Raw genomic sequence first — 15,799 nt, forward strand, 5'->3', positions numbered from 1 at the left:
TTTTTAAGTTTCTTTAAAGTTTGAGTGGAGTTTAGGCACAAGTTTAACATTCACAACACATATCAAGCAAGCATGCAAAGAGTATATGAGTAGCGGAAAATAAAGCATGCAACTTGCAAGAATGTTAAGGGAAAGGTTTGGAGGATTCAAACGCAATTGGAGACACTGATGTTTTGGCGTGGTTCTAATAGGTGGTGCTATCATACATCCACGTTGATGGAGACTTCAACCCACGAAGGGTAACGGTTGCGCGAGTCCACGGCGGGCTCCACCCACTAAGGGTCCACGAAGAAGCAACCTTGTCTATCCCACCATTGCCGTCGCCCACGAAGGACTTGCCTCACTAGCGGTAGATCTTCACGAAGTAGGCGATCTCCTTGCCCTTACAAACTCCTTGGTTCAACTCCACAATCTTGTCGGAGGCTCCCAAGTGACACCTAGCCAATCTAGGAGACACCACTCTCCAAGAAGTAACAAATGGTGCGTTGATGATGAACTCCTTGCTCTTGTGCTTCAAATGATAGTCTCCCCAACACTCAACTCTCTCTCATAGGATTTGGATCTGGTGGAAAGAGGGTTTGAGTGGAAAGCAACTTGGGGAAGGCCAGAGATCAAGATTCATATGGTAGGAATGGAATATCTTGGCCTCAACAAATGAGTAGGTAGTTCTCTCTCAGAAATAGGATGATGGAAGTGTAGGTTCCGTCTGATGGCTCTCTCCACGAATGAAGAGGAGGTGGAGGGGTATATATAGCCTCCACACAAAATCTAACCGTTACACACAATCTACCAAACTCGATGGGACCGAATTGTTAAACTCGGTCAGACCGATTTAGCAAATAATGTGACCGTTAGGGTTTTCGGTGGGACCGGAATGCAACTCGGTGAGACCGATTCGGTTAGGGTTAGGGCATAACGTAATCTCGGTAAGACCGATTACACAAACTCGGTAGGACCGGTTTTGGTAATAAGCTTTCCAGAGAGTTGGTCAGGCAAACTCGGTTTGACCAATTTTCAAACTCGGTGGGACCAATTTTGATAATGAGTTAACCAGAGAGTTTGCATTGTAATCTCGGTAGTACCAATTGCTCAAACTCGGTGAGACTGATTTTGATAATGGACATACACAGAGAGATTTCAATCCCATCTCGGTGAGACCGAGATCCCTATCGGTGAGACCGATTTGCCTAGGGTTTGTGGCAGTGGCTAAGACATCCAAACTCGGTGGCGCCGGATAGAAAGAATTAGTGGGGCCGAGTTTGACTTTAGGTTTAGGACATATGTGGATGTGGGAAAGTAGTTGAGGGTTTTGGAGCATATCACTAAGCACTTGAAGTAAGAGGCTCATTAAGCAACACCTCATCCCTCCTTGATAGTATTGGCTTTTCCATAGACTCAATGTGATCTTGGATCACTAAAATGTAAAATGAAGAGTCTTGAGCTTGAAGCTTGAGCCAATCCTTTGTCCTTAGCATCTTGAAGGAGTTCCCACATTCTTTAGTCCATGCCACTCCATTGTTGAACTTATCTGAAACATACTAGATAAAAGTGTTAGTCCAACAAGAGATATGTTGTCATTAATTACCAAAACCACCAAGGGAGCACTTGTGCTTTCAATCTCCCCCTTTTTGGTAATTGATGGCAACATACATCAAAGCTTTAGATAAAGATATAAAGAATAGCAAGTAAAGCTTTGGAAAGACATGTGACAAGCATAGGCTCCCCCTACATGTATGCAATCATGTGAGTATGGAATATAGAAGCATGTGAGAGCATAATCATGATAGAGCAAGCAATGTGTTACATGTATCTTGGCCATATGCATCAGAGCAAAGAATGTTAAAGAAAATACCTTCATGCCCATGAGTCCTTCTTGCAAACAGTATGTACATCAGCAAGAATTCCTCATTTACATGATTGTGATGCATATACTTACCTTGTAGTCTTGAGTTGGCTTAGGATGGAATGAACCTGTGAAAATAAGGTTAGATAACACAGATGCACCTACTAGCCAGAGCAAACAAAAGAAACTACAAGAGTACCAAGACTGGGATGACATGTAGAGAGTGAGTACTGAGTACCACATTGGATTAGACATGTCCCGAAGAGTAAAGATATGCAATGAATTTAAATGATCTCTTTCCCTTAGATGTCTTGCTCCCCCTGAATCTAACATGGGATACTGGGAGAAGATAGGGAACAGAAAATCAGAGCTGAAAGATATGAATGATGATCAGAGCTAAAGTTCAGAGCTAATGTAAGCTAATGCAAAATGAGCACAACAGATCATATGAACATGTCTCTCCCCTCAAGAAGACATGTGGACATCCCTCCTCTTGAACACCAAGCATCTGGGATCCTTGAGAAATACTTTCTACCAGTATTCTCTCCCCCTGGAGATCTCTCTCTCTCTCTCCCTGAAGGATCTCTCTCCCCCTATGAGATGTGATCTTTCTCTAAATGATAAGCTTTGATGTGATCTCTCTCTCCCCGTTTGACATCAATTTCCAAGAAGGGCTTGACAAAGATGTAATCTCTCTCTCTCCCTCTGGAATTTGTCGTGAATGGGTTTGATCCTTGAGTCACAACATAAAGCAATGATAAAAATGTGATGCTTGTAGAGGACAAGATTCATTGAGTGGAGCTGGATCAGAAGAAACACAGAATGTGTGGCAAAGAGTTTTTCCTGTTATGAAATCGGTGGCACCGAGTGGTATGCTTCGGTCATACCAAAAAGATTCAGTTGGACCGAAAATAACAAATCGGTGTAACCGAGTTCATCGTAGAGAAAACACTTGTCACCTCAGCTCACTAGACTAGTAAGATCTCACAAAGATTTGCAAGGAATTAACTGAATGATATGCAAGGAATTAGATGCAGAAAATGCAGAGAAAATAGAAAGAAATCTAGATGATTATTTTTAACAGGGGAAACACATATGCATGAGACAAATGCAAAAACACAGAAGAAAACACAAGGGAACTTCATCTAGAGATGGTCGGCAACAAAGTGACCTATGTTAGAGTATATTGACTTAGGAGTCAAGTGAGATCACTTGATCATAGGCCATACTCATCGTTTAAGTTCAAAATGGGGTTGCCATTTTTCGTTTAAGCATCTTGATGTATTCACATCTTGTCGAGTTGCTTTAACTCATGTCTCGGAGTAAAGCTTCTCTAAGATGGAATAACATACCTTGGTTGGTGGTGTTGTCCATGTAGTTGAACTTGCGTGGGTTGCTCAAGGTTGATGTAGCTCATCAAGAATTTGGAGCACCACTTGGAATTTGAGTCCATCTACCTACATGGGTTAGTTCTTGCAAGGAAGAGCACTTGTATATCCAAAGATGACAATCATGAAACTCAACATAGAATTTGTCAAAGGATATGTTTGAATGGTTTCGTGCTTCCTTGTCTTCAACCACCTTTGTATAGAGACTTGGTGATGTAGAGATTGCTCAAGATGTGAGTAGATTACAATCTCATGGAATTTGATTCAACCAAGTACCTACAAGGGTTAGATAACATGCAAGATACAAATATATCCAAGACATAAGATTTTCATCATAAGAGAAATATCAAGGATTAGTCATAAGCTCATGTCTTGCATGTATCCAATGAAGTTTCTACTCCAAATTTGAAGCATCAATGATGTTCAATTATCCTCTTAACCTGCAACACACTTTCTCATCAAGAGGTTTAGTGAATATATCCGCTAATTTATTTTCGGTGCGAACATGCTTAAGATCAATGTCACCCTTAGCAACATGATCTCGAATGAAATGATGACGAACTTTAATATGCTTAGTTCGAGAATGTTGCACATGATTATGACCAATTTTGATAGCACTTTCATTATCACAAAGCAATGGAACATGTCTCACATATATCCCATAATCTTTAAGAGTTTGGGTCATCCAAAGTAATTGAGCACAACATGAACCAGCGGCAATGTATTTCGCTTCGGCGGTGGATAAGGATACCGAGTTTTGTTTCTTGGAGGACCAAGACACAAGAGATCTACCAAGAAATTGACAAGTACCCAAAGTGGACTTTCTATCAACCTTGTCTCCGGCATAGTCTGAGTCAGAGTAGCCAACAAGATCGAAAGAGGCCCTCTTAGGATACCAAATGCCAAAATTTGGTGTATGGATTAAGTATCTCACTACCCTTTTCACAGCCTTAAGATGACATTCTTTAGGATTAGCTAGATATCGTGCACACATGCACACACTTAGCATAATATCGGGACGTGAAGCACATAGGTATAACAATGAACCAATCATAGAGCGATAAACCTTTTGATCAACCGGTTCACCATCTTTGGTCAAATCAAGATGTCCACTAGTAGGCATGGGTGTAGACATACCTTTGCATTCTTGCATATTGAACTTCTTGAATACGTCCTTAGTGTACTTCGTTTGAGAGACAAAAGTACCTTCCTTAGTTTGCTTGATTTGCAACCCAAGAAAGAATTTGAGTTCACTGATCATAGACATCTCAAAGTTCTCCGACATTAGCTTCCCAAACTTTTCACTAAAATGTGGGTTAGTTGAACCAAATATAATATCATCAACATAAATTTGGCACACAAAGAGTTCACCATTAACCCTTTTAGTAAAAAGAGTAGAATCAATTTTCCCAATTTCAAAGCCTTTTTCAATAAGGAACTTGGTCAAGCATTTATACCATGCTCTAGGAGCTTGTTTAAGTCCATAAAGAGCTTTGTGAAGTTTGTAAACATGATTGGGTTTCTTAGGATTGACAAAGCCGGGAGGTTGTTTAACATAAACTTCCTCCTCTATTTCACCATTTAGAAAAGCACTTTTAATGTACATTTGGTACAAGGTGATATCATGGTGATTAGCATAGGCAAGTAAGATGCGAATGGACTCAAGTCTAGCAACGGGGGCGTAAGTCTCACCATAGTCCATACCTTCGACTTGTGTGTAGCCTTGGGCGACGAGACGTGCTTTGTTGCGAACAACTTGTCCATCTTCATCTTGCTTGTTGCAAAACACCCATTTGGTACCGATGATGTTGTAGTTGTTGTCGGGCTTCTCAACCAATGTCCAAACTTGGTTCCTCTCAAAGTTGTGTAGCTCTTCATGCATAGCATTTATCCAATCCGGATCTTCCAATGCTTCTTTGACCTTCATAGGTTCAATGCTAGAGATGAACGAACAGTTTTCACAAAAGTTAGCTAAACGAGTTTTAGAGCGAGTGATTCTCCCGGTTTGAATATCATTGTAGATTTGCTCTACGGGATGGTATTTAGTAATTCTTGCTCGAACTTGTGAAAGCTTTTGCTTGGATCTTCGTTGAACATCTTCTTCATCTTGTTCTTCTTCTTGGCCTTCTTCATTGTTGGCGTTGTCGTTCTCTTGTCGTGGTGGAGAAGGAGGTTGTTGACATTCATCTTGATGCACTTCCTCGTTTCCTTCATCTTGGTGTGTCCCACTTGTGGATGCTTCCGTATCAACTCTTGGTTCACCTTATCGTGAAGTAGAAGCTTCCAGTTGGACAGACGAGGTACTCTCCTTCACCTCCGTTGGATGGACCTTGCCAATAGACAAGTCTTGGATTGCTTCCGAAGGATCTTTGTCTCCTACATCAATTGGCAATTGCTCTACTTGCGAGCCATTAGATTCATCAAACTTCACATCTACCGTCTCTTCAACCTTTCGGGTGAAATTGTTGTAGACACGGTAAGTGTGAGAGTTTGAGCCATAACCTAGTAGGAAACCTTCATGAGACTTAGGAGCAAATTTAGAACGACGATGCTTACCAAGAATGTAGCACTTTGAGCCAAATACTCGAAAGTATCCAACTTGGGGTTTGTTACCGGTGAGTAGCTCGTATGCCGTCTTGCCGAGTAGCTTGTGAATATACAAGCGATTTGTTGCATGACAAGCTGTCTCAACCGCTTCTACCCAAAAGTGCTTCGGCGTCTTGTACTTATCAAGCATCGTTCTCGCCATTTCGATGAGAGTCCGGTTCTTCCTCTCAACAACTCCATTTTGTTGAGGTGTGTACGTAGCCGAAAACTCGTGTGAAATCCCTTCTTCGTCAAGAAAGGTGTCCACATTTGCGTTCTTGAACTCTGTTCCGTTGTCGCTGCGAACCTTCTTGATCTTCACTTCAAATTGATTTTGGGCCTTCCTAGCGAAGTTTTTGAAGATCTTCTGAACCTACGATTTATCATCAAGAAAGAACACCCAGGTAAATCTGGAAAAATCATCGACTATAACTAGACCAAAAGAATTTCCATCGAGACTCTTGTAAGAGTTGGGACCAAAGAGATCCATGTGAAGTAGCTCAAGTGGCCTCTTTGTGGTCATGATGTTCTTCACGGGATGCCTTCCTCCAACCTGTTTACTTGCTTGACAAGCACTGCAAAGTCTATCCTTATCAAATATGACATCATTAACTCCAAGGATATGATTCCCCTTAATAAGCTTGTCAAGGTTTCGCATACCAACATGACCTAATCGTCTATGTCATAACCAGCCTTTTGACGATTTAGCAATGAAGCAAGTTTTAGGTTGAGCCTTTTTAGTGAAATCAACAATGTAAAGATCACCTCTACGTATGCCGGTAAAGACCATTTTATGATTGTCTCGACGAAACACTTGGCAATCAATTTCAGTAAATAAGACATTGAAACCAAAGTCAGCAAGTCTAGATACTGAAAGTAAGTTGTACCCAAGAGATTCAACGAGCATGACATTTTGTATGGAGCTATCATGTGAGATGGCCACCTTACCGACGCCAACCACCTTACCCTTTGAGTTGTCACCGAAAGTGACATACTTTCGAGGACTATCATTATCAGCAAGCTCACGAAACATGTCTTTATCTCCGGTCATGTGATCGGTACATCCACTATCAAGAACCCATTCCTTTCCTCCTAACATATATCCCCGAAGATTTGCCATAAGACCAAAATGTCTCATTGCATCATCAAGATCGAAGTCACTATCATCATCCTCATCATAGTATCCATGTTCAACATTGTCATGTGGTGGATCAAATCCTAGAGAGGGTGATTCATTAGAATGAGTTTGACAATGATCTTGTCTATGAATTTTTATAGCTTCGGAAATAATGTCACTAATAATACCAACATTTCCTTTGGCGCGCATAAGGTTTGTAAGCTCAAATAGACGATCACCAAACATAGGATCACTAGTATTCATCTTACTCAAAGCAATAGACTTATGGAGAATTTCATCAAGATTTTTCAAAGAATAATCAGGAAATCGTTCCTCAAGAAATTTCCATATAGTGTAGGCACACTCAAGAGTAGGCAGTTTTATAATCAAGTTTCTAGGCAAGCCTCTAGTGATAAGATTAACAGCTCTAACATTCCAAATCATGTCAATAAACTCATCAAGGATAGGATGCATAGAATCAACACAAGGTGCACAAGGACTAGCAATGTACTTGTTCAAATGATATTGATTGAAAATAACAAGCATCTCATTTTTCCACTCATGAAAGTACTCTCCATCAAGTATAGGCACTCTATGTCTAAGACTCCCCAAAGTAGACTCATCCATCTTCCTCCAATGGTGATTAAACTAAGGCAATGGAGACCAATGCTCTGATACCACTTGTAGGACCTTGAGAAGAGGTGTCTAGAGGGGGGGGGGGTGATTAGACACTAAGAGCCAAAGTTGCAGTTTTTAAGTTTCTTTAAGTTTGAGCGGAGTTTAGGAACAAGTTTAACATTCACAACACATATCAAGCAAGAATGCAAAGAATATATGAGCAGAGGAAAATAAAGCATGCAACTTGCAAGAATGTAAAGGGAAAGGTTTGGAGGATTCAAACGGAATTGGAGACACGGATGTTTTGGCGTGGTTTCGATAGGTGGTGCTATCCTAAATCCACGTTGATGGAGACTTCAACCCACGAAGGGAAACGGTTGCGCGAGTCCATGGAGGGCTCCACCCACGAAGGGTCCACGAAGAAGCAACCTTGTCTATCCCACCATGGCCGTCGCCCACGAAGGACTTGCCTCACTAGCGGTAGATCTTCACGAAGTAGGCGATCTACTTGCCCTTACAAACTCCTTGGTTCAACTCCACAATCTTGTCGGAGGCTCCCAAGTGACACCTAGCCAATCTAGGAGACACCACTCTCCAAGAAGTAATAAATGGTGCGTTGATGATGAACTCCTTGCTCTTGTGCTTCAAATGATAGTCTCCCCAACACTCAACTCTCTCTCATAGGATTTGGATCTGGTGGAAAGAGGGTTTGAGTGGAAAGCAACTTGGGGAAGGCTAGAGATCAAGATTCATATGGTAGGAATGGAATATCTTGGCCTCAACACATGAGTAGGTAGTTCTCTCTCAGAAATAGGATGCTGGAAGTGTAGATTCAGTCTGATGGCTCTCTCCACGAATGAAGTGGAGGTGGAGGGGTATATATAGCCTCCACACAAAATCTAACCGTTACACATAATCTACCAAACTCGGTGGGACCGAATCGTTAAACTCGCTCAGACTGATTTAGCAAATAATGTGACCGTTAGGGTTTTCGGTGGGACCGGAATGCAACTCGGTGAGACCGATTCGGTTAGGGTTAGGGCATAACATAATCTCGGTAAGACCGATTACACAAACTCGGTAGGACCGATTTTGGTAATAAGCTTTCCAGAGAGTTGGTCAGGCAAACTCGGTTTGACCAATTTTCAAACTCGGTGGGACCGATTTTGATAATGAGTTAACCAGAGAGTTTGCATTGTAATCTCGGTAGTACCGATTGCTCAAACTCGGTGAGACCGATTTTGATAATGGACATACACAGAGAGATTACAATCCCATCTCGGTGAGACCGAGATCCCTATCGGTGAGACCGATTTGCCTAGGGTTTGTGGCAGTGGCTAAGACATCCAAACTCGGTGGCGCGGATAGAAAGAATCAGTGGGGCCGAGTTTGACTTTAGGTTTAGGACATATGTGGATGTGGGAAAGTAGTTGAGGGTTTTGGAGCATATCACTAAGCACTTGAAGCAAGAGGCTCATTAAGCAACACCTCATCCCTCCTTGATAGTATTGGCTTTTCCTATAGACTCAATGTGATCTTGGATCACTAAAATGTAAAATGAAGAGTCTTGAGCTTGAAGCTTGAGCCAATCCTTTGTCCTTAGCATCTTGAAGGAGTTCCCACATTCTTTAGTCCATGCCACTCCATTGTTGAACTTATCTGAAACATACTAGATAAAAGTGTTAGTCCAACAAGAGATATGTTGTCATTAATTACCAAAACCACCTAGGGAGCACTTGTGCTTTCAGAGGCGCCCCTCCCCAAACCCTAGGCGCCTTGGGACCTGGTGAGGGGGGGGGGGCACCAACCCACCTGGGGCTGGTCCCCTCCCACACTTGGCCCATGCAGCCCTCTGGGGCCAGTGGCCCCACCTGGTGGACCCCCGGGACCCTCCCGATGGTCCCGGTACATTACCGATAGCACCCGAAACTTTTCCGGTGACCAAAACAGGACTTCCCATATATAAATATTTACCTCCAGATCATTCCGAAACTCGTCGTGACGTCCAGGATCTCATCCGGGACTTCGAACAACATTTGGTAACCACGTACATCTATTCCCTATAACCCTAGCGTCATCGAACCTTAAGTGTGTAGACCCTACGGGTTCGGGAGACACGTAGACATGACCGAGACAACTCTCCGGCCAATAACCAACAGCGGGATCTGGATACCCATGTTGGCTCCCACATGTTCCACGATGATCTCATCAGATGAACCACGATGTCGAGGATTCAATCAATCCCGTATTCAATTCCCTTTGTCTAGCGGTATAGTACTTGCCCGAGATTCGATTGTCGGTATCTCGATACCTTGTTCAATCTTGTTACCGGCAAGTCTCTTTACTCGTTCCGTAACACATCATCCCGTGATCAACCCCTTGGTCACATTGTGCACATTATGATGATGTCCTACCGAGTGGGCCCAGAGATACCTTTCCGTCACACGGAGTGACAAATCCCAGTCTTGATTCGTGCCAACCCAATAGACACTTCTGGAGATACCCGTAGTGCACCTTTATGGCCACCCAGTTACGTTGTGATGTTTGGTACACCCAAAGTATTCCTACAGTATCCAGGAGTTGCACAATCTCATGGTATATGGAAATGATACTTGACATTAGAAAAGCTTTAGCATACGAACTACACGATATTTGTGCTAGGCTTAGGATTGGGTCTTGTCCATCACATCATTCTCCTAATGATGTGATCCCGTTATCAACGACATCCAATGTCCATGGTCAGGAAACCGTAACCATCTATTGATCAACGAGCTAGTCAACTAGAGGCTTACTAGGGACATGGTGTTGTCTATGTACCCACACATGTATTTGAGTTTCCTATCAATACAATTATAGCATGGATAATAAATGATTATCATGAACAAGGAAATATAATAATAATAACTAATTTATTATTGCCTCTAGGGCATATTTCCAACAACTCCTTTGGTGCCGCTTGGAATCGGGCACACATGCAAACGCTAAGCATTATATCTGGCCTAGATGCACATAAGTAAAGTAAGGAACCAATCATGCAGCGGTATACCTTTTGATCGAACTCTTTACCATTGTTGTCAGGACCCAGATGACTTTTGGTTGGCATTGGCGTTGTGTATCCTTTGCAGTCTTGCATTCCTCTGCTGACGGATTTGAAGACCAAGGAAGAACTTCAGCTCACCCATCATGGACATCTGATATTGCTCTTGCATCATGTGCCCAAACTCATCACTGATCTCTTGTCGGTGCAGCCAAAGATAATGTCATCCACATAGATTTGGCACACAAACAGTTCACCATCGTATGACTTCGTGAAGAGTGTTGGATCTAGTGAACCAGGTTTGAAGCCTTTGCTCTTCAAGAAGTCTTTGAGCGTGTCATACCAGGCACGAGGAGCTTGTTTGAGGCCATACAGTGCCTTGTTGAGCTTGTACACCATATCATGATGTTTTGGATCTTCAAAGCCAGGTGGTTGTGCAACATACACTTCTTCAATCTTGCCGTTGAGAAAAGCACTCTTCACATCCATTTGATACAGAAGGATGTTGTGATGGTTGGCATATACAAGCAGTATGCGAATGGCTTCAAGTCTTGCCATGGGAGAAAATGTTTCATTGAAGTCAATCCCTTCTATTTGAGTGTAACCTTGAGCAACCAGACGAGCCTTGTGTCGGATGTTGGGTTCCGGCAGACCCTTGAGGTTCGATCTCCGGGGTGCGCACGCAGATCTTCCCCCTACCGATCCACGTTCGATTGCCTCGTGAGAATCTATGCTAGACAATGAACAACACAAGGGACACAAGATTTATACTGGTTCGGGCCACCATTGTGCTGTAATACCCTACTCCAGTGTGTGGTGTGGTGGATTGCCTCAGGGGCTGATGATGAACAGTACAAAGGGTGAACAGCCTCGCGAGAGGTGTTCTTGAGCTGGTGCGATGAACTGCTTGGGTGAGTTCGATCGCCTCTCGGTCTAATGAGTACTCGATCCGTCCTTTCATCTCTGTGCCTATTTATAGAGGCCCTGGTCCTCTTCCCAAATATTGAGCGGGAAGGGCGCCAACAATGGCCATTTTGAAGGGGAACATCTAGTACAAGTTATCCTGACTAAATTTGGTCTTCAGCTGCCAAAGGCACTGGCGGTGACGTCGTCTTGGGCTCCACAGTGACCTCCATCCTGCCGCTCTGCTGGTCTTGGTCTCATTGCACTGAAATGGCAACCTTTGCTTGATGCCTCGGTACTCCACGCCTGTGCTTGCCCCCTTTGCACCAAAGAGGAAACAAGGACACTGCACAGGCTGGCGCCCGCCTGGCATCCGCCTGGTCTCGATCACCGTGGCTTGCGTCACGAGCACCTCGCGAGGTACCCTGCCTTGATCTCTCCGCCTCCTCGTGAGCCTGCCTGGCGAGGTCATTCCTGAGGAAGTCTCGTGTCGTCCCCCCCACGAGGCTTGGCCCCTCGCGAGGGTCTTGGGTCTTGCGCTGATTAAGATGGGCCGTACTGGGCCACCACTTGAGCCACACTGCAGGCCGCAGGCAGGCAAGTCTGGGGACCCCCGTTCCCAGAACGCCGACAGTAGCCCCCGGGCCCAAGGCGCGCTCGGACTTGGCTTAGCGGAGAAGCGAAGGGGCAAGTGCAGAGCACCGCGGGCCCCAACAGCCTATGGCCTTGGGCTCCGCGTGGCGGTTGATTGGACGTGGGCGCTGATACGTCTCCGTCATATCTATAATTTTTGATTGTTCCATGCCAATATTATTCACTTTCATATACTTTTTGGCAACTTTTTATATTATTTTTGGGACTAACTTATTGATCTAGTGCCCAGTGCCAGTTCCTGTCTGTTGCATGTTTTTTGTTTCGCAGAAACCCAATATCAAACAAAGTCCAAACGGGATAAAAACGGACGGAGATTTTTTTGGAATATTTATGATTTTTGGGAAGTGGAATCAACGCGAAACGGTGTCTGAGGTGGGCATGAGGTAGGGGGGCGCACCCTAACCCCCCAGGCGCGCCCCTGACCCTCGTGGTCCACCCGTAAGGCAGTTTACGCTCTCCTTCTGTCGCAAGAAAGCTAATTTTATGAGAAAGATCTGGGCGAAAGATTCACCCCAATCAGAGTTACGGATCTCCGAATATAAAGGAAACGGTGAAAGGGTAGAATCTGGCAACGCAGAGAATGCAGAAACAGAGAGATAGATCCAATCTCGGAGGGGCTCTCGCCCCTCCCAAGCCATGGGAGCCAAGGACCAGAGGGTAAACCCTTCTCCCATCTAGGGAGAAGGTCAAGGAAGAAGAAGAAGAAGGGGGGCTCTCTCCCCCTTGCTTCCGGTGGCACCGGAACGCCGCCGGGGCCATCATCATCACCGCGATCTTCACCAACACCACCGTCATATTCACCAACATCTCCATCACCTTCCCCCTTCTATATCCAGCGGTCCACTCTCCCGCATCCCGCTGTACCCTCTACTTGAACATGGTGCTTTATGCTTCATATTATTTTCCAATGATGTGTTGCCATCCTATGATGTCTGAGTAGATTTATATTGTCCTATCGGTGATTGATGAATTGCTATGATTGGTTTGAGTTGCATGTTTTATTATTGGTGCTGTCCTATTGTGCCCTCCATGTCGCGCAAGCGTGAGGGATTCCTGCTGTAGGGTTTGCAATATGTTTATGATTTGCTTATGGTGGGTGGCGTGAGTGACAGAAGCACAAACTCGAGTAAGTAGGTTGTTTGCATATGGGATAAAAGGGGACTTGATGCTTTAATGCTATGGTTGGGTTTTACCTTAATGAATCTTTAGTAGTTGCGGATGCTTGCTAGAGTTCCAATCATAAGTGCATATGATCCAAGTAGAGAAAGTATGTTAGCTTATGCCTCTCCCTCAAATAGAATTGCAATAGTGATTACTGGTCTAGTAACATAGTCAATTGCTTAGGGACAATTCCACAACTCCTACCACCACTTTTCCACACTCGCTATATTTACTTTGTTACTTCTTTATCTGAACAGCCCCTACTTTTTATTTACGTGTTCTTTACTTTATTGCAAACCTATCCTATCACACCTACAAAGTACTTCTAGTTTCATACTTGTTCTAGGTAAAGCGAACGTCAAGTGTGCGTAGAGTTGTATCGGTGGTCGATAGAACTTGAGGGAATATTTATACTTTTAGCTCCTTGATGGGTTCAACACTCTTACTTATCAAAAACTATTGCGATCCCCTATACTTGTGGGTTATCAGGTGCCTCTGCTTCCCCACGCTTCCTCATTATGTGCTTGGCTAGGTGGCCACGAGGCTTGTACACAGTTATCCTCCCTTTGCCGCCTGTGCGCTTCTTGTTCCCTTTTCCTCTTCGAGCCTCTGCTTCCGCCTCCAATCCATCTTGAGTTCTCCCCCTTTCTATTGCCATGGCGCCAACGAAAAAGGACAAGGGGAAGAAACCCGCGCCTTCATTCAGCGCGCCTCTGGCGGCTGCTCCCGCCATCGACAAGTCACTCATACTCAATCTGGAAGCCCTGGAGAAGGTCTGCTTCGCGCTTGCCTCCAGCTTCAATGAGTGCGGGAAGATGACGGTCTGGCCCGCGTCCCATGCCTCCTTCGACAGGGTCGTCATGGAGGTCCGATTCTTTGCTAACACCCTGTGGGCGGGCCTGGTTCCCCCCTTTTCCGCTTTCTTCAATGTGGTGCTCTCCCATTACTAGATCCATATGATGCATATTGACCCCCAATCCATTACTCTGCTTGCTATCTTCGCCTTCGTCTGCGAGGCCATGGTGGGGATTCCTCCTTCCGTTGCCCTTCTGCGCCACTTCTTCTCTCTGCGCTTGTATGACCCTTCCCGGTGTTCGGGATGCGTGAGCTTCCAGGCCGTGCTGGAGATGGCCGCCTCGGGGGTCGACTTTGGCCTCCCACCTTCTGCGAGCAGGTTCCGGGAGCGGTGGCTGTATGTGGACGTTGGGGTGCCCAGCCTCCTGCTCGCGCACCCGACATTGCCTGCTATTCCCAATCCTGGTTGGGGTCACGAGGAACTCACGGGCCCCCAACTTGCTTTCACCTTGCATTGCTTCGAAAGGCTGAGGAAGCTCGGAGTGACGGCTCCCAAGGTGGTGAAGGAGTTCCTCTGGCGCCGCATCGCTCCTCTCCAGCGCCATTCCCGCCCAATGTGGGCTTATTCCGGTTGTTAGGACTGTATGAGGCTCCAGGAAGGGGATCTCGCGCCTGAGACGCTGAAGAAGGTGTTGCAGGTCCTGACTAGCGACCCCTCTCCTCGCAGCGTTGGTCATGGAGGCGCCCTGTTGTATCTTTGCACAAACAGGGTCAAGTTCGCGAGGCAAATGCCCCGCTTCGATGAATGGGGGCTGCGCCCGGCTGGCCTCGCGGGGCCCCACAAGAACCCGTTTGCCGTAGTCCTTCCCCTAGTCACCCGTGCCGACCTTGCCTCAGGAGTCGATGCTGGGAGGCAAGCATTGGCAGGAGCTGGGGGGCCTGATGTCGAGGTGCTGATGCCGCGCAGGGCTCCCGAGGTGTCATCCTTTGGAGCTTACGGGGCCCCTGTCGAGGTGGTGGCTGATGAGAGGGCGTGATTTGCGGCTCCCGAGGCCGAAGCCCCCGAGGCTGAAGCCCCCGAGGCCTCGGCAGGCCATCACAAGGTGGCACCTGACCGCTCCTCTCAGGCTGCTGCCCCTGATGTAGGCCGTCTTGATGCCCCGGCTCCTATGTCGCGCACCGGCCCTCATGCCGCGAGCTTGGGCCGGTTCCGCATAGATTTCGAGGCTCTCCGCAAGAGGAAGGAGACTTCGGGTGGTGAAGATCACCCGTTCCGCCCATTGAAGTACTTCGCCATGGATGAGTAAGTCCCTCCTTCTTGTAGTTCCTTGCTTGCCGCCCCCTTTGCTGATTGTGGCCTTTTAGGATCCCTCCTGACGAGCCCGCAGAGCCAGCCGAGGAGCCGCTTCCACATGCTTCTCCTTCATCACCGACCTTGACTATTCCGAGTCTGCGTGCCGCCCTTGGTGCAAGCTCGGGTGGGGAGGCAGGCCGGCCTGCGGCGCGCCTTAAACCTGTCGGTGCGCCCCTCTTCCCCCGTGAGCTCTCCTTGGGCACAACCAACCTGCCCCGAGCTCCTCCACTGATCATAGGCGACGAGTGGCTAAAGTCGATCTTCGGGTCCTCGTCGGGAGGTGGATTGGCGCCCGGCCGGGTCCCTTGCGGGGCCTGCCCAGCGATTGCAGGGGCGCCAGCCC

This window comes from Triticum dicoccoides, chromosome 2B (assembly GCF_002162155.2).
Source record: "Triticum dicoccoides isolate Atlit2015 ecotype Zavitan chromosome 2B, WEW_v2.0, whole genome shotgun sequence".
Taxonomy (NCBI): Eukaryota; Viridiplantae; Streptophyta; class Magnoliopsida; order Poales; family Poaceae; genus Triticum; species Triticum dicoccoides.